General features: G+C 46.8%; 1 protein-coding gene across 2 annotated transcripts in view; it reads right to left on the bottom strand.

Moving 5' to 3' along the window:
- Positions 1 to 21,071, bottom strand: part of gjc1 (gap junction protein gamma 1) — a 37,152-nt gene extending 16,081 nt beyond the window's left edge. Inside the window, exon 1 of one of the 2 annotated variants that reach the window (XM_035614193.2) lies at positions 19,972 to 21,071. The gene's annotated coding sequence lies outside the window, so the exon portion shown is untranslated. Of the gene's footprint in view, positions 1 to 3,185; positions 3,271 to 19,971 lie in introns of those variants that run through there. The other variant, XM_035614192.2, reaches the window with a different exon arrangement.
- Positions 21,072 to 22,201: the final 1,130 nt, after the last annotated feature.

The following is a 22,201-nucleotide window of genomic DNA, read 5'->3' as shown; positions in this document are numbered from 1 at the left end:
TGAAACAATATTTTCGGCAACATTTTGACTGTTCTATAATAATGTTTTTGAGTGATTATCATTATTAGTCTGTCGATTGTTTTCTCGATGAATCCATTCGTTTTTAATAAAAACTACTCGAACCGATTAATCGAATATCAAAATAGTTGGCGATTAATTTAATAGTCGATTTCTAATCGATTAGTCGATTTAACTGTCTCAGTTCTATTCAAGTCTGATCAAAGGGGTTTAGCTTAGTTGCATAGTCTCCCATTCAATATTAATATCATATTTCTTCCTTTGCACAGACAAAGTGTCTTCTCCTTGATCACCATCGCTTTGAACATTACATTTATTTGACAGTTTTTTTCTTTTAACCCCGTTGCCGTGGAAAACAGCAGATATGTTCTTTGAGCTGGTGAAACTGCGGACGGACCTTGTGGAGAGATTCATGCGTCTCTAATCACATGTACTTCAGCTGAGACTTCATCCAAGGCATTGGCCATAAAAAAAAAAGAAGAAAACTCTTGAAACTCATCAGCGTCAAGATTCTCATCTCTAATTAGAGAGGAGGAAAACGAGGCGACCCGAGGAGGTGGACGGGTCCGCCCGGGCATCTCTGGGAGCATGTGTACGTTATCGTACGTGCGTAATCGTGCCGTGCCCGAGACAAGGCCGACACGCGCGAGGGAGCGCACACACCTATATCGTCTCCTCGGGCGGCAGCTCACCTGCAAGAACTCATTAGAGGAGGACGGAGGAAGAGGAGGACGAGGGAGGAAGGAGCTGAGGGAGCAAGGTCATTTAGAGGAGGCGTGTGTGTGTGTGTGTGTGTGTGAACGAAGGTGTGTAAATATTGATTTAAGTGCATGAGTGAGCCTGCAATACAGTATAGGATGAATTTGAGGTGAAATCTTTCCCCTGTTAAAAGGCATCGGTAAGGCAAAGCGCTCCTGGGAGTGTGTGTGTGTGTGTGTGTGTGTGTGTGTGTGTGTGTGTGTGTGTGTGTGTGTGTGTGTGTGTTTGCCTGTGTGAGTCAGACTGAGAGCGACTTAGAATTAGATGTTTCTTGTTGTGTCTTCAGGCACGGATGGAGCGTATTCGACGCGTGTGCATGTGTGTGTGTGTGTGTGTGTGTGTGTGTGTGTGTCTGTGTGCAGAGCCCTTTTGCCTCCGGTGACAGGTTTGGAGGGCAGAGGAAGTGTGTGTGAGTGTGTGTGTGAGTGTGTGTGTGTGTGTGTGTGTGTATTTACATTTGTGTAGACCACAGAATATGTGTGTTTATGTTTGTGTAATCCTCTGAATGCGTGTGTGTGTGTGTGTGTGTGTGTGTTTGCAAACTACTGTACACGTGTGCGTTATTCTTATTCATATTATTCACATTCTCCAGGGAAGTGGCAAATCTTTCATTACATTGTGCGTTCGCTTGTCAGACAGATCTGCTCCCGAGGCGACTGCTGCCGCTGAATATCACACACCTGGATGCACAGTGTGTGCGTGTGTGTGTTTGTGTGCGTGTGTGCGTGTGTGCATGTGTGCGTGTACCACTCCCTCTCATTCTGTCTTCTAACACCCTATCACCACACTAATAAAATCCTACGACACCTTCACCTTGATGAGTCTCCGTCATGCGGCCCCGTGCAGCACATGTGGGATTAGCAACGACTTCGTCTACAGCAGCAAATCTTTAAAACCCCAGGAGCCGAGACGCCGCGCAGAGGACAGACGCATGAAGGAGAAGAAGGATTCATTCAAAATATGTTTCCGAAAATCATTGTCAGCAATGATTACGCTGTGAAATAGGGAATGACAGTTGAAGGTGGTGTTAAATATGCTTTGTGTTTAAATGTGTGTGCGTGTGTGTGTGTGTGTGTGTGTGTGTGCATTGTAATCGCTTCATACCACAAGAAAGCTGATACGACTGAGTTACGAATGTCTACGACGTGTGAAAAATTATGCTACGCGACAACAGTAGTTCAGTAGTTGAGGAACTATTCAGGATTTAAGATTTTAAAAAGTGGCAAAACGTGACATAAAAACACTAAAATCGCAAATAAATTTGGCTTATAGTACAGAACTGTAGACAAAAAAAAGCACCAAATAATGTCGAATGGTCCATTTGAGTGTGTGTACATATATATATATATATATATATATATATATATATATATATATATATATATATATATATATATATATATGTCAATATGTTTTGCATAAAAAGATTTAATCTGCATCTCCTGCAGGAAGAAATTAAAATAGAGTAGAAAGTATTATTATTTATTATTATCATTATAATTATTAGTATTTAGTTACTTTTTTACACCACAACGTGTAATGTTCCAAAGACGCGTAACAGAAATTCCGGAATGCGAACGGGCACTAATGCTAAATGCTAATCCATTAACTTGTTTAAAGTGAAAATGTCAGGTGCGAAAAGAAAGAGACGGCCTTAATGAGACAGCTGCTAATCAGCCAGTCATTCGGCCGCCGCCCTCAGAGTCATTTTTGCTGTTTGTAAAAATCCGCAATCTTCAAACAGCGGCATCATCTCTGGCGGAGGACTGGCTCTCTCGTGTTTTTGGTTAACGTATCAGTGGGACTATCTGACATTAAGCCGCGAGAGGTTGAGCCGTGCTGCGTTCACTGTCCTCGCCCGCGTGTCAGTGGAGGACGCTGGCTATAACCCACTTACGCAGCTGGATTTGCATTGAGTGAATTGAAGCGAGAGATTTAAATGGCATCAGTCCTGCTATTAAAGCAAAGCAAAACATCAGACAAACAGGGAGGAGCAGCTCTCTACACCCCTCCCTCTCTCTCTCTCTCTCGTGTGTGTGTGTGTGTGTGTGTGTGTGTGTGTGTGTGCGTGCGATGTCCCTCAGCTCAGTGTGTGCAGCAGCAGCTGCAGCTTTCTGCCTCGGTCGACACTGTGGGGGCCATTCTGCCGTCTGAAAGACGGACGGACACAAAGAGCGGAGTGCTGCTGATGAGAGGTGACTCCGAGCAAAGCGCTGATGGTGGACGTTTCAAGCGCACACTGTGCATGTTGCGATTCAACGCCTGTATGACGCGGAACAACCCCCCCCCCCCGAAAAAACACGCATCCGGATCCAGGATTCCGGAGCAGCCTCGAAAATATTGGGAGGTCGATCATTCATGAGAGTAACAACAACAACAAATAGCGTGTGTTTGATTTCACAACTGACCTGAGGGCGGGAACATTTTGACTGAATTTGGAAAGAGTAGTCCAACCCCCCCACCACCTTCCTTCCTTCCTTCCTTCCCTCCTTCCCTGATATGACGCCTCCTACGTCTGCGAATGAAGAGAGTGAAATAAACCACGGATACAGATGCTGACCTGCCGCCTGATGCACACATACGTTACAGAACGAAACCCCCGCAAGCGCAGCAATCAATTCTCACACTCTATAGAAACAAACAGACAGACACACACACAGACACACACACACACACACACAGAGACACACACACACACACACACACACAAACACAGAGACACACACACAGAGACACACACACAGAGACACACACACAGAGACACACACACAGACACACACACACACACAGACACACACACAGACACACACACACACAAGGAAGCTAAACACGCATGGTGCCCACAGACTAATGAGACAAAATGAGAGAGAGAGAATGAATGGAGCGCCCTGATTCCGCCCGTGGCAGGAGACAGAGCTCTCATGCAACGTCCCCGTTCACAGTCTGGCACTGAGCGCGGAATAAATGGAGCTGCTCAGAAGTCTCCCAGTGTAGAGGTATTATAATATTTGAAAGGGTAAGGGGGTGGTGGTGAGGAGGAGGGGGGGGGGGAGCGCAGCTCAATAGTATCCCCCCGGATCCTCACCATCCCCCACCTTCCTCCCCGTGGGGCCTTACGCCCGCCCCCACAAATCCCGACACACGGCGACAGCGTTACACTAGGATCACGACTACTGCTCTCTCCCCACCCCCCCTCCCCCTCCACGTCCTCCTCCTCCTCCTCCTCCTCCTCATCATCAGCATCAATCAAGCACCGTGAGCGCAGGACGCCGGCTCTCTGCACATCACATTCCCCGCATGCCTCTGGATGTGAATAATGGTTCACTCCCTAGAGGTCACGCGCGTAAACAGCACACTGGGACGCCTGCGCCAGAAACCATCTGTTAAAAAAACCCGACCACGGCTCAAAAGCTGGCTCAATAGCATCTACTACTTGCAGCTCTTATTTTGGAGGGGCACTCCAAACCGAGGGGCCATGAGAAAAAAAGGACTAATTCACGCCTTTTAGGGGGTTCGGGGGCAAATCCCGGTTTTTCTATTGAGGGTTAAATGATGCTTTTTCATTTTATCTTAGCCATGACTTGGAATTTAAATATGTTGAGTTAAAATAAAAGTGTTTGTGCAGGTGTACAGTAGCTCAGTGCATGCACACACACACGCACGCGCACACACACACACACACACACACACACACACACACACACACACACACACACACACACACACACACACACACACACACACACACACACACACACACACACACACACACACACACACACACACACACACACACACAAAATCCTGCTCCTGTACAAACAGGATTTAGTGTTCTTCCAGTGAAACGCATCGCTGGGGTGAAACAAGCTGCTAACAAGCAGAGAAAGGAATGAGTTCCCCCCCTCGACAGAGCAAAACGATTTACAGACTTCGGCACGGGGGTCAATTACTACACTCACTCACACACACACACACACACACACACACAGAGACAGACACACAAAGCTCTTCACTACTTATTGATGAGATGGTCTCCGTGTGCTCCGGGGGGCCGTTTCCCCCCCCGGCGATGCTGATGCGTACAGGAGCTGATTAGAGCGACCGTGCTCTGCTGGATTTAACCCTGAGAGGAGAGAGACGCCGGGCGGAGAAGACAAATGGGTTAAGCGAGGTGAAGCGGGACAGAGGGAACGAGATGAGTTGGTGGGGGGGGGGGGGGGGGGGGGGGGGGCGACATAAGAGCATCAGACTCTACAACTGTGAAGCTAATTGTCTCGGGGCCAGAGCAGAGCGGAGACCTGCCAGCCGCGCTCGTCCGGGGGCCGACCCTCGACTCCGTCAGAGTTCACCGACGACGGGGCGGAATAGAACTGGGGCCATTAACGGAGGGCGGATCAGCAGACAGGCCCCCCCCCCGGGGGTATAAAACAATGCAACAACACGAATGACTGGCTGATTAGCAGCTGTCTCATTAAGGCCGTCTCTTTCTTTTCGCACCTGACATTTTCACTTTAAACAAGTTAATGGATTAACTTCCACAGCCGCCGCCGCCCCCGGAGCTACAGCGTGAAATTGGCACTTAGAGCATCGTGAGCCGCGGACGTCTGTGACAATGAGTCAATCAGTTAGACGCACGCTCGACTTCCTGCAGAAATTAATTAGCATTGTTTAATGAAATGTGGCCTTCGCCCCCTGCGGCGGCGGGCTGCTGAATCTTAGAGGAGGCTACCGCTAACATCAGGGTCTGAGCGTCCAATGGCAGCAGCTCCAAACACACACACACACGCACGCACGCTGCCAGGGAAGGAGAGAGCACACAGAGGTCAAATGCCACTGCCAGCCGCGGTTTAACTTGTTTACTCCGGATAAGTCGCGACGTCGTTGCCATGACAGCGACCGAACAGCCGAGGAGATGATCTCGTCTGAGCTCGTGCGGAGGAACGAGCAGGGACGTCTGTTTTCGCTCAGGGCCTGAAGTTAGCATGAACGCGTGTGCGTTAACACGCGCGCGCGCACCTTCACACTGTAACTACATATTCGAATTAATGATTCATACGTGTTAAAGTGTCGACATGAATCCTTGATCATCTGCAACAGAGTCTCCCCCGTTGGCATGAATAATTCAGTCAGCGCTGTATTCTTGTCCACCTGTGGCGTCTGGTCGTCTACCCCCACTCACACGTTAATACAACACATGAGGAAGAAAATATTTTACAGTTTCAAAGCTACAATTTCCAAAAAGACCCTTCTGATTCTAATTCTTTATGTTTATTCTAAGAAAACGGTGCCACGCTTTAAGACCAAAAACGGACTCATCATACGGTACAAAGAGCCATATAATATATAGAGAGGTATTTATTTATTTTCATGCTTTAAATATAATAAGTGAGGTTGCAAGTTTTTGTTTTTTAAATGGACAATGACATAAGAAGAATTCTGTCTTGTTGGAAATAACCTACGATCAAACTATCCGGACTTTGACTTTGACCACGAAGTAAAAGAAGTCAAATGTTAACGTGTAGACTCGAAGGTAAATGAGATAGATGATATAAATACCATATACAGTGCTTTGTAGCTGTTGTGCAATATAAACATTCAAATTAACTGATTGTGCATTTAGGTCTTTAAGTCGTTGTGCAACAGTTGCACATGTAACACACAGTCAGTCAGTCAGTTTGCATGTCAATTTAATCGAGTCAAATCCAGAAGAATTTACTTGTGCAACACAAAGATCTCAGTAGAAACTCTTTCTTTTCCATAAGATCAATTTGTTTGTTGCCTTGAAGGGAGTTGGGGCCGTCAACCCTTTTGCTCGGAGCCGGTCGGGGTTAAGCACAAGGCTCAAGGACACTTTCGGCGAATCCTTTCCGCGTGCGGGGGAAACCCAATCACGAACCCATAGGAATGTGTGTGTGTGTGTGTGTGTGTTGGCAAGTCACTGACCCTGACCCCGTTTCTTTCTGACGGATCCACCAGGACATCATTCACATTTATATCCCCGGTCGTGACAAGGATCTCTCACGCTATTATACTTTAATATCTGGGGGGTAATATACGTCAGCCGGTGCCGAGCGTTCATCAGACGTCGTCCACTTTCACCAGACACCATCACCGCGACTCGGCGATCCCAGCTGCGGGAAGGAGCCCAAGGTTCGTCAAACTACCAACTAATACCGTACAAAGCATAAATAAACGGAAAACACTTACTTTTGAGTTTTAGCGAGCAGCGTTTATTTGACTGCTCCGCTCGGTTACCCTGCGATTCATAATCCCCCCCCCCCCCCCCCATTTCCATACGACAGAGGCCTTATTAGGACGAATTCCTCCAGAGTTCATCCAGCCGGAGGAATTCAGCACGAGCAGCTGGTCATTGCAGTTGCTTGACAGTGAAAGTGCAATCAAGAGGAAACAAATTCAAATCTGCATTGTTCATGGTCGCCATATTCTTCTAAAGCCGCTAATCACTCGTTCGTATCTCTGTGGGGAGAGAGTCGAAAATATGATCTCTGGGTTCCGTGCGGATATGAAAGGGCCGAGGATATCGTGGCCTGGCATGTGTCATGTTCGCACTTCGCTCACAAGCTGCTGGAGTCGGGTGGCGGTCGGACGGCAGAAATCTGACCATGGATCAGCTGCGATTTTTTGGGGGGGGTTCTGGTTCAGGCAACAAAAAATATTTGAAGAATTCCACTTTATGCTGATGACAAAATGAGACCCCGGTCGCGTCACGTTTTTCCTTTTCATATTTGAAAAATATTTAGTTTTTGATGGTGTCGTCTTTGTACTGCTGGAAATAGCTTGTGTAACTCAGTCGGGTCACACCGCCGACTTTGGTACAGAAGCTCGGGGGTTTGATTCCCGGTCAGGGCTAAAATAAAGGAATCCAGTGTGGGCCCTTAGTCAAGGCCCTTAATGCTTCCTGCCTGCCTCTGACGATAGGACTGACGCCGGTTATTGGAAGTCGCTTTGGACTAAAAGCGTCAGCCAAATGTCACGTAATGTAAATCTTCCAAAAAATGAATAGTGGCTGAATTGCGTTCGGATCGTCTGTCACAGCATCGGACGCCTGAGCAGAGCTGAGCCGGTGTAAGTGTCACAGGTAACAGCCTCCCCTCCTCAGACCCTGACAGTTGAAACGTCTGCCGCTCCTTCTCCTCTTTTCCCTTTTTCTCTTTTTGTCCGTCGCTCTCAGTTCGTGACAGGTGTCCGCGGCCTATGGTGTTTTTCAGGCTAATGTCATCATCCCCGCGAGCGGCGGCCTCGTACCGTTGTTCCGTTTTGTGCCCGCGGATCACAAACTCGCCGGGAAAAAAAGAAGAAGACGAGGAGGCAAGTCGATGCGAAGGCTGCCAACGTTAAGAATTGATTCACGGTCAAAGCCAAATTCAGCAGATGGCGAGCGACTGTAAACGGAACTGAGCAATCCAATTTTTTCCCTACAAAGCGCTTAGAGAGTTTGTGGCGAAGGGGAGGAAAGGAAACGACACGAGAGAGAGAAACATGCCGAGTGACTGGAGGACAGAAAGGAGCTCTGCAATATGTTCGCGCCCGCGGTTACGTTCCTTCCAATGCAACTTTAATCCTCCGATCGTGCTTTTGTCGTGTCAGCCGACAGCTTGAGCGAAATTTGGATTTTTGGACAAACTCGTATCGTGATCCAAAACCCGGAAAACGAAAGAAGCCTGTCATCGGTATAGTCCCACCTGACGAGCCGAACATGAACCAGGAACATGTCTAACAATCGCAGGGACGACCACGCGCTGACACATAAGGCCACGCAACGTTTACAGAATCAGATTTCTTTTGCGAGCAGCTACTTGAGGATCTCTGTAGAACGCTACAGCAAGAGACGTCTTCGCCAAAACATGTAAACCACACGTTTATCCTTCAGCGTCGCCTGTCAGAGCACAGTGTTGTGCAGCAGCCGCCCTGATGAAGTCTCACTACATCACACCACAGGCCACACAGTGCTGCGCTTATACACGCACAGAGTGAAGGCTCTTTGTGTTCGGGGCCGTGTGCTGTATACGTGTGCTGTATGGCTTCTATTATAATAGGAGACGAGCATGCGTCGGGCGGAAGCCTCGTTATCTCGCTGTTGTCTTTACAGTGTGTCAGAGCTGTATTTGAATTACCGCCGGTGCTAACGCAGACGGCACATCCTCCCGCTGCTGCTGATCCACATTAAAGGCGTTCAGCGCTTTTATCCTGAAGTGGCCACAAGCAACACGGGGGGTCGATGTCGCTGTCGCTAGCGCGGTTAACAGAAATGTGTCTGAAGAGAAAAAACAACACAACACGTGTCACGTCGACCGCCAGATCTATCTATCTATATATCTATCTATCTATCCATCCATCCATCCATCTATCTATCTATCCATCTATCTATCTATCTATCCATCTATCCATCCATCCATCTATCTATCTATCCATCCATCTATACATCTATCCATCTATCTATTGTTCTATCTATCTATCTATCCATCTATCTATCTATCTATCTATCCATCTATCTATCTATCTATCTATCCATCTATCTATCCATCTATCTATCCATCTATCTATCCATCTATCCATCCATCTATCCATCTATCTATCCATCTATCTATCTATCTATCCATCTATCTATCTATCCATCTATCTATCTATCCATCTATCCATCCATCTATCTATCTATCCATCTATCTATCTATCTATCCATCTATCTATCCATCTATCTATCTATCTATCCATCTATCTATCTATCCATCTATCTATCTATCCATCTATCCATCCATCTATCTATCTATCCATCTATCTATCCATCCCATCTGTGTGTTTAGCTGCATTGTAAAGCTCAACACACCCGTTACTTTGCTGTAACGTTAAGCCACGTTTCTGTTACCATGGTGACCACGGGTGTTGTCCAATCAACCAGGACCACAAAAAAAATCGACAGACTGCGGCTTTAGGACCAAGCGAATGTGGACTGAGACGAGTAGAAAAAAACCCTCCTGGATTCCAGTGCTCGAGTTGAGACGGGTTCGTTGACTTCGAGCGGAGGAGCCGGGGGGCTGCGACTCCCCTCCCGTGCTCCCACACCGAGCTGGAGGCGGGAGGAGCGAATGACGAGATCCAGAAAAACACAATGGTCCCCGTGTGCCAGCAGAAGACGAAGCTGCTGCCTCTGCTCTCCCCTTCCGGCCGGCGGGCGGGCGGGCACACACGCTAAGTCATTACCATTCTCAGAACAAACACGTTCGTCATCCGAGTTAATCTTCATGTAAACGGTCTGTCTCAAAGGCTTCTTCTTCCTCCCTCGACACCTCGCCTGCATCTGACAAGACGTACGGTCCCGTGCAGCAGCCGAGGCCCCGCGTCCAATCATGAACAGAGAAGAGAGGAAGAAGAGCACGGAGCTATTTAAAGTTAGGCCCTGAGCACTTCAGTCAAGTGACCCCCCCCCCCTCCTCTTTTCCTTTGTTTTAGACATACAAGTCTCAAAGTGTTAGCCTGTAAGGCTACACTAGTAGCACGAGAGCATCTGTGTGCCCCCCGCCTCCCCCCATCCATCACACCATGGTGGGCTACGGCTCAGATAATCCCGAGGCCTTGTGGCCATGGAAACCCACTCATGTATGAATGTTACTTTGTTTAAACATGACTCGGGGAGAAGAGACAGAGAGAGGGAAGGACAGGACAGGACCGTCCTGGGAGACACATCACATGTTGGTGATGTAACAGGGGAAGACGAAAAAAGGGGTCGTGCTTTGGGGTTTTTTGAGGAAGAGGAGGCCGACAGGTCGCATGTGCGAGACATTCCTCAGTCTACTGGTGATGGAGCGTCATTGAACCTCGTGATATCAAAGCGTGTGAATTAATCACAATGAATGTTAATTAGTAAAATCGGGCAGGAGAATTTTTTTTTATGGAGAAAAATCGAAACAAGCGTTCAATATCTCATGAACTTGTCCTAAAAAAAAGGCAACTTGGTCGAAAACTAACAATAATTTTTCATGGCAAAACAGATTTCATCCACGGTCAGTGTTGTTCTGCGTGGATTGTCTGTGCGTTTCTCTGCTTCGTAGCATCGCAAATTATTATACGTCATAATTTACCGATGTCGCGTTGGGCTCTGAAAAGTCGTGGCAGCGAAAGAAAATGTGTTTAAATTAGTTCAAGTGAGAAAAGCATGATCAAGATTTTTTTGTCAGGCTCAAAGACGGTCGTCTTTCTCAATGTATCTGTCCATTATCTTTTTATTTTTTTTTAAATGCTATTGATACAAAATAAAGAATAAAAAGTGAAAATGATATATTAGGAACGAATAGACGCCAAAGTGGCATCTTCACATTGTTCAGTTTAATCCGACTATATGATCAAAACGCAAATCTTACAAATTTCCTTTCACATATATCAAGAGTCCTCACATATGTGAAGTCAATATTTGGCATTTTTGCATGAAAAACTTTAAAAACAATATATTGATTTTCACACAGTTGCCTGATTATATTTCCTTCCGCTTGGTCCACCTCTAAAAATATCAATGCATTTTTTATCAACTCACAAGTTATAAAGTCAGTAAATATGATTTAAAACGCTCCGGTCGGTGTGAAATAAAACCAACATTCTTAAAGCCGAGATGTAAACCGCTAATAGACCTGTGAGTACGTCATAAAACCAGATCTCATTATGACCGATTCACACATTAAGAGTTTTATATGGATTAATGGATTTCTTTTACAAATGAAGATAAACTTCCTCCAGACTCTCGGTGATTCCTGCGGCTCCAACGAAGCCCCGGTCGGGAGTCAAAGGCCCGATGTTTCCATACGAGACAGTGTAAACACGGAGAATGACCCCGCAGCTTCCCAGAGTCAGGAGGAACACGTTGTATATGGAACCGCGGCTAAAAATAAACCCGGTTCGAGCTCGAGCTCGTCTCCTTCCAGCTCCTCGTGAGTGTGTAACCCCCCCCCCCTTCGCAGATGAAATTATTTCTCTGAGACGTTAAAAGAGCCGCCACCACTGTGCTGATTCACAAGAGAATAAACATCGAGTTTCAAAACACACAAAGAGAGAGAGAGAGAGAGACTGAGAGCTGCTGGGGGTTTCCTGTACGTGTCGAGACGAATTAATGTCGACACCCCGCCAAGTAAAAAAAACGCTTTGATAGATACCACGAATCGTGCAACTCGCAGCTTCACAAAAAATCTCTGCGTCTTTAAATAATCAGCCGGGTGTCCCAGTAACGGAGGTCGTGACCTTTTACGAGTACGGGAGAAGGAGGAGGAGGAGGGGGGATGGGGGGATGGGGGGCTGACACAGCACTGACGAAATGGGAGTAATGTGAATTTGGTTATTGTTATGATGAATCATTACTACACACGGGGAAAATAAAAAATATATATAAATATGCCCCCCCCAAATGTCTCCTTTCCCGAAATACATTTCGGACATCACGCAATCCACCGTGTCCTCAGTGACTTGGGTGTTTTCTCGCCGCTGTGTGGTCCAGCTTTCCTGGCGGAGTTAGTGTGTGTGTGTGTGTGTGTGGGGCGACGTGTGTGTGTGTGTGTGTGTGTGTGGCGGAGTGTGTGTGTGTGTGTGTGTGTGTGTGTGGCGGAGTGTGTGTGTGTTTGTGTGTGTGTGTGTGTGGTGGAGTGTGCGTGTGTGTGTGTGTGTGTGTGTGTGTGTGTGGGGCGACGTGTGTGTGTGTGTGTGTGTGTGTGTGTGGTGGAGTGTGCGTGTGTGTGTGCGTGTGTGTGTATGTGTGTGGTGGAGTGTGCGTGTGCGTGTGTGTGTGTGTGTGTGTGTGTGGGGCGACGTGTGTGTGTGTGTGTGTGTGTGTGTGTGGTGGAGTGTGTGTGTGTTTGTGTGTGTGTGTGTGTGTGTGTGTGGTGGAGTGTGTGTGTGTGTGTGTGTGTGTGTGTGTGTGTGGCGGAGTGTGCCAGGCGAGGCAGTGACAGGGTGTCGGCCACGGTCTGTGAACCTGGCTGCTCCGCTTAGCTCCTCCAGGGACAAAGAGCCAGGGGGACGTGCCCCCCCCCCCCCCCCCCAATCGGGCGCGAGCGGGTCGTGGCCGGAAATCGGCGCATTGCCCTTCCTGCCATGTGCAGCAAATCAGCCCCTTATGGATCCCGATGTGTTTTCTCCGCGGTGTCAGCGTGGCTCTGCCGGTCATTTGCGAGTGTGTGTTCAGATTATGACTTTGTGTGTTTGGTGAAATCTCTGCGTCCCTCCTTCAGATGTTAATGTCCTGAGGCGGAGCACTGTGGCTTCGTGAACGCTGATTATACCAGTAACTGTATTCTGTGCCATGTACAGTAAGTAAGTGCCCCCCCCTCCCCCGGGAGGTTTTTCTTACCAGGCCGGGAAACGTCTGTGAAAGAAAAACTGTTTAAACTTTTATGACATTCAAACTCTCCCAAGAAACTGTTCAAATTTTAATGGGGTTAGCGGCGCTGTCAAAACTGAGCTACTACAACTGCAGCATATTGAGCTCGAACACGGAACCACATTTCAAAAATTATCACTGACGGAAAAAGGAAAACAACATGTTATTCTCACCGTTTAAAGATACTTTTGACAACTAGACGTTGTCTCTAGTTGTCTACTTCGTGTGTGAGGTTCTGTTTTAACGGCTGTTACGGTGACAAAACGCAGGAGACTTTCACACTATAATTCATCAAGGTAGTGCCGAGATCGATTCTGGTTCAAAACTTTAAACGCACCTGAATCAGCGCAACCGAGGCCAAAGTGTCGATCGTGTCGGACTGTTTTAAAAGTTGAAAACGACTTATTCTGATATATGGTTCCTTCACTGGTGTGAGATTGTATCTCTGCAAAACAGATAACAATGAAGAGCAATGATGAAAACTATGCTGTTGCCTCTTCCTGGTCCTACAAGTTGGTACCAGGTTGTCCCGCGTGAGCTTTTAAGGCACAATCCATAAATCCATAAACATCGAGGAAAGGAAAACGATACAAAATTCAACTCAGCTGAATTATAAAAACCTGACACGACTCCCAAAGGGATAACGAGTTAATCATACAAATGTCGTCTCGCGGTAAAACTGTTGCAGGTTCGTTGACACCGGTGACGTTTAAACAAACCTACGTTTTCAATAGCAAAAATCATTTATGTGAATACATAATTGACCAGCTCTAAACGTGAGACAGCAAACGAACAACGCACTGATCATTTGACCCGATCCCAGTCAGGAGTTAACCAGCTCTGACAGCGGCCGTGGACAAAAAGGGGGAAACAACAGGTATGAGTCACATGTCGCCCCCCGCCCCGCCTCCCCTCCGTCGTGTCATTGGACAGTGACAGTGAATGAGAGGCATCTCTCGGGCCTGTCACGTTGTGGCTCCGCCCCCCCTCCCCCCAGTGACCCCAAGGGAAGTGGCATGAGACCTGTCACCCCGAATCACCGCCTGGGCCACGACGGCCCGGCTCGTATGTAAATGTGTCAGCGTGCACGGACTCACGCAGGGTCCGACGTATCACTTTGAATATGCATGTTCAGCGACGACGGACTGGAGCGTAAACATCTCCGTGTGTATACGGGCAGGGCCCAGTGCATCTGTGTGTGTGTGTCAGTGTGAGTGTGTGAGTGTGTGAGTGTGTGTGTGTGTGTGTGTGCCCACAGTATGTACGTCTGAGCCGATCCCGGTCTGTTACAGTGACATTCCCGGTGGGAAGGAGCCTCACGACTGTTTTCATTTGCTAGACTGCCCGTATCTCTTCACGAGTGGAGGCTAGGCCGATGTGACATCGGACTTCATCCTCACATCCACACTCGGCGACGTGGGAGGGAGGGAGAGGGTCCCCCTCCTCCCCCGGTGTGTACATGAGGATTTACTGCTTTTGTTTGTTTCATATCATGTGAAATTATTCATACTTTTCGTCTGCAGGTCAGAAAAATAAGGAAATTTACGGGCATCACTTTCAGGTGTAAATGCAAAGATCTCATCACTGTGGAATGAAAATTATAATTTGATCGAAACCCCAATATGATAATTTCACATGACATGACAAAAGGTTCAATTTCAAATATAGTATCGAGTATATCAAATATACTATACATAAAAATGTATCAAGGTAAACTTGATTAAATGACTGAACGGTAAATTAGGGCAACTAACAACTGTTTCTCATTATCCATTAAGGCGCCTGTAAATTTTTTTGTTAATCTATTTCTTTGTTTAGTCAATAAAATGTCAGAAAAACATCCATCACACTCTCTCAGAGCCCGCGAGAGGCGTTTTCAAGTTGCTTGTTTCAGCTGAGCAACAGTTCGAAACACCAGAATTCACTGTGTGAACCAGGAAACAGGAAATATTCTCGGGCTGAAATGATTCATCAATTATCAAAACTCTTGGCGATTCATTTCCTGCTGACAGACCCTGCAGTTAAATCAGCTATTTGAAAACAAAAAAAAGAAGCAGCATGTATGGTAAATAACTGCAGTGAACTTGAGTTGCACTGCGTCGCAGTCACATCGCAGTCACCTTGGCCTTGTGAACGCCGCGGCCGTTCCACATGCATCGCGGCGGTCGGGATTCCAATTGTCAGACAATCTCACATATTCCTCCTCCGTTATTATTCTTCTTTGTCCCTCTTTTTTCCAATGAAGGACTCGGAGATGTGCGGCGGCGGCGGCGTCACAGCGGTGCACGTGCAGCGACGCAGCTGGAAACACGTTGCCTGCTCTGTCTTTTTTGGCCAAGGGGTCAGGGCCGACTGCAGGGCTCGTTTTTCACGAGGAGTCATCCTGAGTCACGACGACAACGCGACACGACGCGACGCGACGCGGCACGACGCGACGCGGCACGACGCGACACGACGCGGCACGACCACGCTCACCGGCCGGCGCTTATTATTTGGAGTCTCCGCTGAAACATCAGCCGTTTTTTTTGTTTTGTTTTGTTTTTTACGAAACCAAGGTCGAGCACATGCTCTGCCGACGCCCGTTCAACACTACGGACATCTGACGAAATTAGGGAAACGCGTGAAGGTCACGCAGTCATCGTACAGCCGAGCAGGCACGTCTCATCTGCAGCCTCTCCAAATATTTCCTCTACATTTATTCAGTCTTCTAGATGGAATTACTCTACCGTTCACTCATTCCACAAATAGCCGCCCCCCCCCCCACACACACACGTCATCCCAGACCCATAAATTACCTCCACACTGTACTGTCAACTCGCCCCCGCCGGCGCAAACGGAAAAGTTCTCCCTTTCACGTAAGGAGCCGATGTACAGAAGTGAAGGTACGGCGATGACAAACTGAATATCTTTGGCGTGTGGACAAAAAGAAAACATCATGTTGGAGTTTTTGGGAAACACAAGCGTCACTTTGAGATTGCTTTTAGCAATGAAAAGTGCTCTATAAATTAAAATGTATTATTATTATCATTATCGTCTCTCTGCATCTGCCATTCGACCACCCGGTGACCTCTAACAATTCTAATCGCTCGGTAATTACCGACGAGAGCAACAAGGCTCCTTCCACTGTGTCGTTCACAGGAACTGGCAACCGAGGAAATAAGTGCAGAGCAGGGCGACGCGGTGTCAAGCGGAGGGAATCCAGACGAGTTGGCAGGCGTTAAGACACAGTCCCCGTCCCCCCCGTCCCCCCCGTCCCCCCCCCTCGGTGTGCTGCACTCCCAGGATTAAGGCTGGCAGTGCCGCTCGCGTCTGCTCAACAAGATATAGACATAAACACCTTGATATTTCTAATGTCGCACAAAGCCGCTGAGGGAAAGACCGCGGTGGCAAGACGGTCTCCCGTCATCCAACATCACAAACATGTTGACTGTTTGCCGCACAAGTGGGTGTGATGCAAACAGGAAGTGAATTTAGAGATATTCCAAAAATGTATTATCATGTTGCTGCCTGTAAAGCAACGCATCACCACGCAGACATGACAGTTTTCAATTATGATCGACGCCCGATTAGGTTGCGAGCGATTAACACAAAACACATTTAAGTAACGTTATAAAGGAGGATTTGATACGCGTGACATTCCAGTTTTGAATCTTCTTATGATGGAAATGAGGCAATTTAATGATTCAAGAACGAACATGAATGTCGCAGCTTTCACGTTGATAGACGGATAGATAGAAAGATGGATAGATGGAAAGATGGAGAGATAGATAGATAGAGAGATGGATAAATAGATAGATAGATAGAGAGATGGATAGATGGAAAGATGGAAAGGTGGAGAGATAGATAGATAGAGAGATGGATAGATGGAAAGATAGATAGATGGAAAGATGATAGATGGACTTTATGGATCCAAACTGGGTAATTCCCGGAATGTTACATTGGCAGGTTTTGCAAGAAATCCTTCAGCCTCTTCAGGTGACTGATTTCTACCACCAGGAGTTTTGTTCTATAGCTGTTATCTGTAAACTGGGGGGGGAACAGAATAATAAATTGTACGATATATGGCAAGATTGATTTTTTTCCATGTATCATAAGTCACTACGAAAACGACAGTAGAGCATTTCCGAAAAGCGCGTTGAAGCTCTGTGCCTCAGGAAGAAACAATCAAACATGTATTCAAGATATTTGTAATTGAGCGTGCTTGCATTTTTCATTTAATAACTGTACCACAGATTAGAGAATATTGTTCTTTCTACTCCACAAGTCCAAAACACATGATGGATTTATTAAATGTTAAGTGCCAACAGATTTAACAACCCATCATAATAGAATTTATGCATCTAAGCTCCACCTCAATCATCTAATGATAATAAAATGCTACTTTTACTACGGGTATTAATTCATAATATCCGCTAATAGTAAAATATGTGACAGCACAATAAACTCTGGGGTCATTTTTTCTGAATGAGGAGTAACTACTAATTTCATACTAGATTTGAGATTATTTTATAGATTTTAAAAGAGTATTTTCATATTGCAGTATTGCTACTTTTACTGAAATTATCTGAATATTTCATAAATTCCCTGCTTTGATCATGTAGAAATGAAGACACAGTTGATTGGCTTCGTATTCTCCGTTTTGTCATTCTCTTCTTCTTTTCGTGGATGGACTCTTGTCGGCTCCCTACCAATAGAATATCTTTTTCTTTTATACGTTCTATTGAATATGTTATAAATCAACTGTAGCAGCCAAATAAAAAGGGCTATAGAGGAACATAACTCATATTTTTCTACTGATCATTTTATAAACACCAAGGCACAATTCATCACTTCTACATCTGACAAGTCAGGAGTTTTTTTTTTTATATAATAAACCAGATAATGAAAAAAGTGTGTGTGTGTGTTTATGTGGGGGGGGGGGGACAGGAACATTGTGCATTGTGACACGAGCTCGAGCGATGGGGCATTTCCCCCTCGGCTGCCATACAGAATCTGCTCCTCATCTCTCTCCCGGTGCCGGAGAGCACAGGGGTCGACTCCGCCTCCTCCTCCGCCTCCTCCTCCGCCTCCTCCTCCTCCGCCTCCTCCTCCTCCTCCTCCTCCTCATCCTCCTCCTCCTCATCCTCCTCCTCCTCATCCTCCTCCTCCTCCTCATCCCACGATTGGTGCAAGTCTCAACTCCAACTCCACAGGGAGTGAAATAATAGTTATGGGGGGCTGATGCAGGAGGACGGACTGCCTCTCACATAGCTACAGAAAATGTTCACTAGAAGGTTTTGGAAATCTGGCAGCATGGAAGTAAAGAAGGAACGAAGGGCGGATGGAAGAAGATGTGCTTCAAACTGGCATCTCACCAAAGAATTCAGAAGCACTCACTATAGCACTAAAGCTTTTTTTCCAATTGGCAATATCCCCCCCAATAAAAAACCATCACAATGACTTGACTTAACATCATATAGAGAGGATTTTCCCCCCCAAGCAGCACAGGGAGGAGAAAAAAACTCATTATGGTGGCTCATATTTGAGCCGCTTGCCGGTGTGGCGTTGACAAATGCTCCCCACAGGAAGAAGAAGAAAAAAAAACCCCAATGTGGAATATTTCAAAAGGCACAAATGAAAGCGCTTTCTCCTGTTGGGGATGGGGAATATAATGTCAGGTGCCGCCCGCCCGCTCCCCAGTATAACTGCGCTGTGGAGTGAGTGGTGGTGGGTGTTTCCTTTTTGATATATATCAGCTTCAGAAACGATGAGATAATCACTGAATCAGGGTGGATGGGTGGTTGTGCGTGCATGTGCTTGTGTGTGTGTGTGTGTGTGTGTGTGTGTGTGTGTGTGTGTGTGTGTGTGTGTGTGTGTGTGTGTGTGTGTGTGTGTGTGTGTGTGAGCTGTCAAAGCAATAATTAGCACATTCTGTTGTGAGACAGGTGAAGAAGCACCAGGACTGTCAAAGACAAATCAAATCCCACGGGGTTTTTTCACACACACAGTTATGATAATATGAGGAACACATTGACTCAGCTACATTGTGCACATAAAATAATATCACACGACTGTTTAGGTAATCAGATCTTTTGCTATATTCTTATGACAAATAGACGAATAGATTTTTGTTCCATTTCGTAGGAAATATCCTGGAAGAACTGTACACCGCTGCTACCTCCCTCGTCCCGGCATGAATAATTCATCTCTTCAACACCGCAAACAAGCCAGAGAGCTTGTGAAACATATTCACCGTTTAATTAATCTCAAGAGTTCAGCCAATGAAGTGGTTACAACTGCTTCCAGTAATTTGAACACCAGCTCCTGCAGGATTTTAAAGAAACCCAGCCCAAGAGGAGAATCCCCCTGCACCGCCCGTCTACACTCCATGTTCCTGCTGAAAAATCATTTGTGGACAAAAGACTTGTGGCACGCGGACTAATGTTGAATTCGTTGTTTTTTTTAAACCCCCCGGCGCGTGATGAATATGGATTATGTCAATGAAAACGCGCTCCGGTCGCAGCTGGTTTGATCAGAGGGAGAGACAAGAGAGGTTTGATCTCTTGTTGTTCACAGCCTGACCCCCTGAAACCCAAGACCACAAAAGTGTCACCGGTGGAGAAAATCGGTGAATAAATCGGTGGAGAAATCGGTGCATATATAAAAACACAAGACAAGAAACGAAAGCAACCGTCGTGTCTGTGCGTTATGGTGCCAAACGGTGCGTCAGCGGGACCCCACGGCGACATTTACTACTCTCACCACGAGGGGCTTCCTATGGAAATAATCCTAATATGGAAATTAATATCACATTCATAAATACAAAGATGGACTCTTACCGCTATGCGAGTCTGTGAAGATGCTTTAAGATATAAGAGGATCCTTGTGGGGGGGGGGGGGGGGTGTCTTTCTTGGGAGGGGAAGGTCGTTCTGGACTTGAGGTGAGGTCCAAACTTGAATTCCCCCGCCGTCAACGAACGATGCTGCTCCGCTTCTCGGGAGGAGCCGGCGGTCACTTGGTCTCGGTCACCGACGCGTTCCAGGATCCCGGAGTCTCTCAAACAGCATCACCGCCGAGAAGAAGAAGAAGAAGAAGAAGATGATGATGGTGGTGGTGGTGGTGGTGGTGTGACCAGCTCTTTGTCCATGTCCGCCGCCTCTGTGTTCTAGTCTCCGGTGGAGCGACGTCGACGGATACTATGTGTTGCTGCTGCTGCGTAAAACCGGTGCCAAGATCCCCGCGGGCCCATTCCGTCACAGCGACGCGAGACAAAAGCTCTGCTCATGTTTTCTTGGCCGACAAACAGACTCTTCAGCCTCTGCTGTGTGTGTGTGTGTGTGTGTGTGTGTGTGTTCGCATCGGCCCGAGGAGTCGCTAGTAATAACGTCCGCCGCCGCCGCTCACATGTGCCAGTTGGCTCCGCTGCCGTCGCCTGTCGCCTCCCGCATCCTTCGCAAGAGGGAAGCGGAGTTGCCGATCTGTTGATCACCGGAGAGGTTTCATCCAGCGGTGGTGTCGTCGTCGTCGTCGTCGTCTCGTGTTGTGTTGTGTTGTGTTGAATACCGGGACCAGGGAAATCCCGCGATGTGCCGCCGCCGCCGCCGCGTGCGTTCGCTGACACCGAGGGTCGAGCTGAGTGAGTGATTGACAGCTGGGTTTCTTCCCCGACTCGAAGCTCGGCGACCCCGTTCCTCTTCGCAGCGGAGCGATGCTGCGCGTGAGCGTCCTTTGACAGTGCGCGCGCCCGACAGGTCACAAACACACGCGCGCGCGCGCGCGCATCGCGGGTCCATAAACATCATCAGCACCTAAAGAGAAGAAGGAGGAAGAAAAAGGACAATTCAGCCAAATTTAAATCAATGAAACATTTCCCTCTGTGTTTCTGCTGCGGAGCCTTTAAGAAATCACTGTTACATGTACTGAGAGCTGCAACAGTTAATCGATCAATAATCGACCGCTGATTAATTTTCATAATCGATTAATAGGTTCAAGTAGTTTTTATGGAGGAAATTTTTTTTCTTCAAAATTCTCTGATTTCAGCTTCTTACCTGTGAATATTTTTTCTGGTTTCTTTGCTCCTCTGTGACAGTGACTGAACAAATCAAAAACAACAACAACAAAAACAACAACAAAACAAAACTGTGGACGAAACAAATCATCATCTTGGGGGTTCTGGGAAACACGATGGACATTTTTCACAATTTTATGACATTTTATGAATCAAACAGCTCATCGATTAGTAGAGAAAATAATCGACAGATTATTCGATAATTAAAAATAATTGTTAGTTGCAGCCCTACATGTACCCACTGTATTCCTGGTGGAACCTGCTCTGTCGGTGTTACGCATCACAATGAAATAACCATTTTAATATTATAGTATAGTATCGTGCGTCCGATATGTGGTGACCACTTGTTTGACAATGAATTCAAAAATAATGTTGAGCTGCAGGTCCAAATGAAAAAAAGGATGATAAAACAGTCAAGAGGCTTTTAAAAGAAGATACTAAGCAAGTTCGGTTTTTTTACACAGATTCAATTGCAAGTGCTTTCTGTGCAGTGAAAAGTGACAGAACACAGATTTTTAATAAATGAAAGAAGATGAAAATGTAAAGTCATAACAGAGGAGTGTTGTGTTTGTGCTGGCCCCCGAAAAGATGCATCATCATCATCATCATCATCATCATCATCATCACCACTGGGCCCCTCAGTTGTTGCGGCGCCTGAACAATGAGCACATCTGTCGAGTTTATAGTTCGGCCTCTCGGATTGGAAAGTGAATTGACACAAAACTGCCGGCGACCCGCGAAAGAAAGAAACGACCGATTTCTTACGACGGGGCTACAAACCATGTTCCGTCGGCGGATGACGTCTGCGGGTTCCACACTCGAGAGTCAGACAAGTCGGTGGGAGCGATGATGCACGCGTGGTCTCAGGATGCTGGAACTAAGGCCTCGAGCACGGGGGGGGGGGGACGTGGCTCATCTTTGGCAAATTGAAAGTGGCTAGAGTTCCTTTGAGTTTGTGTAGCTTGATTATTCTAAACAGCGTAAACACTCTACCCCGACC

Source organism: Scophthalmus maximus, chromosome 17 (genome assembly GCF_022379125.1).
Source record: "Scophthalmus maximus strain ysfricsl-2021 chromosome 17, ASM2237912v1, whole genome shotgun sequence".
NCBI classification, from domain to species: Eukaryota; Metazoa; Chordata; class Actinopteri; order Pleuronectiformes; family Scophthalmidae; genus Scophthalmus; species Scophthalmus maximus.
This window is presented reverse-complemented; position numbering and strand designations above follow the sequence as displayed.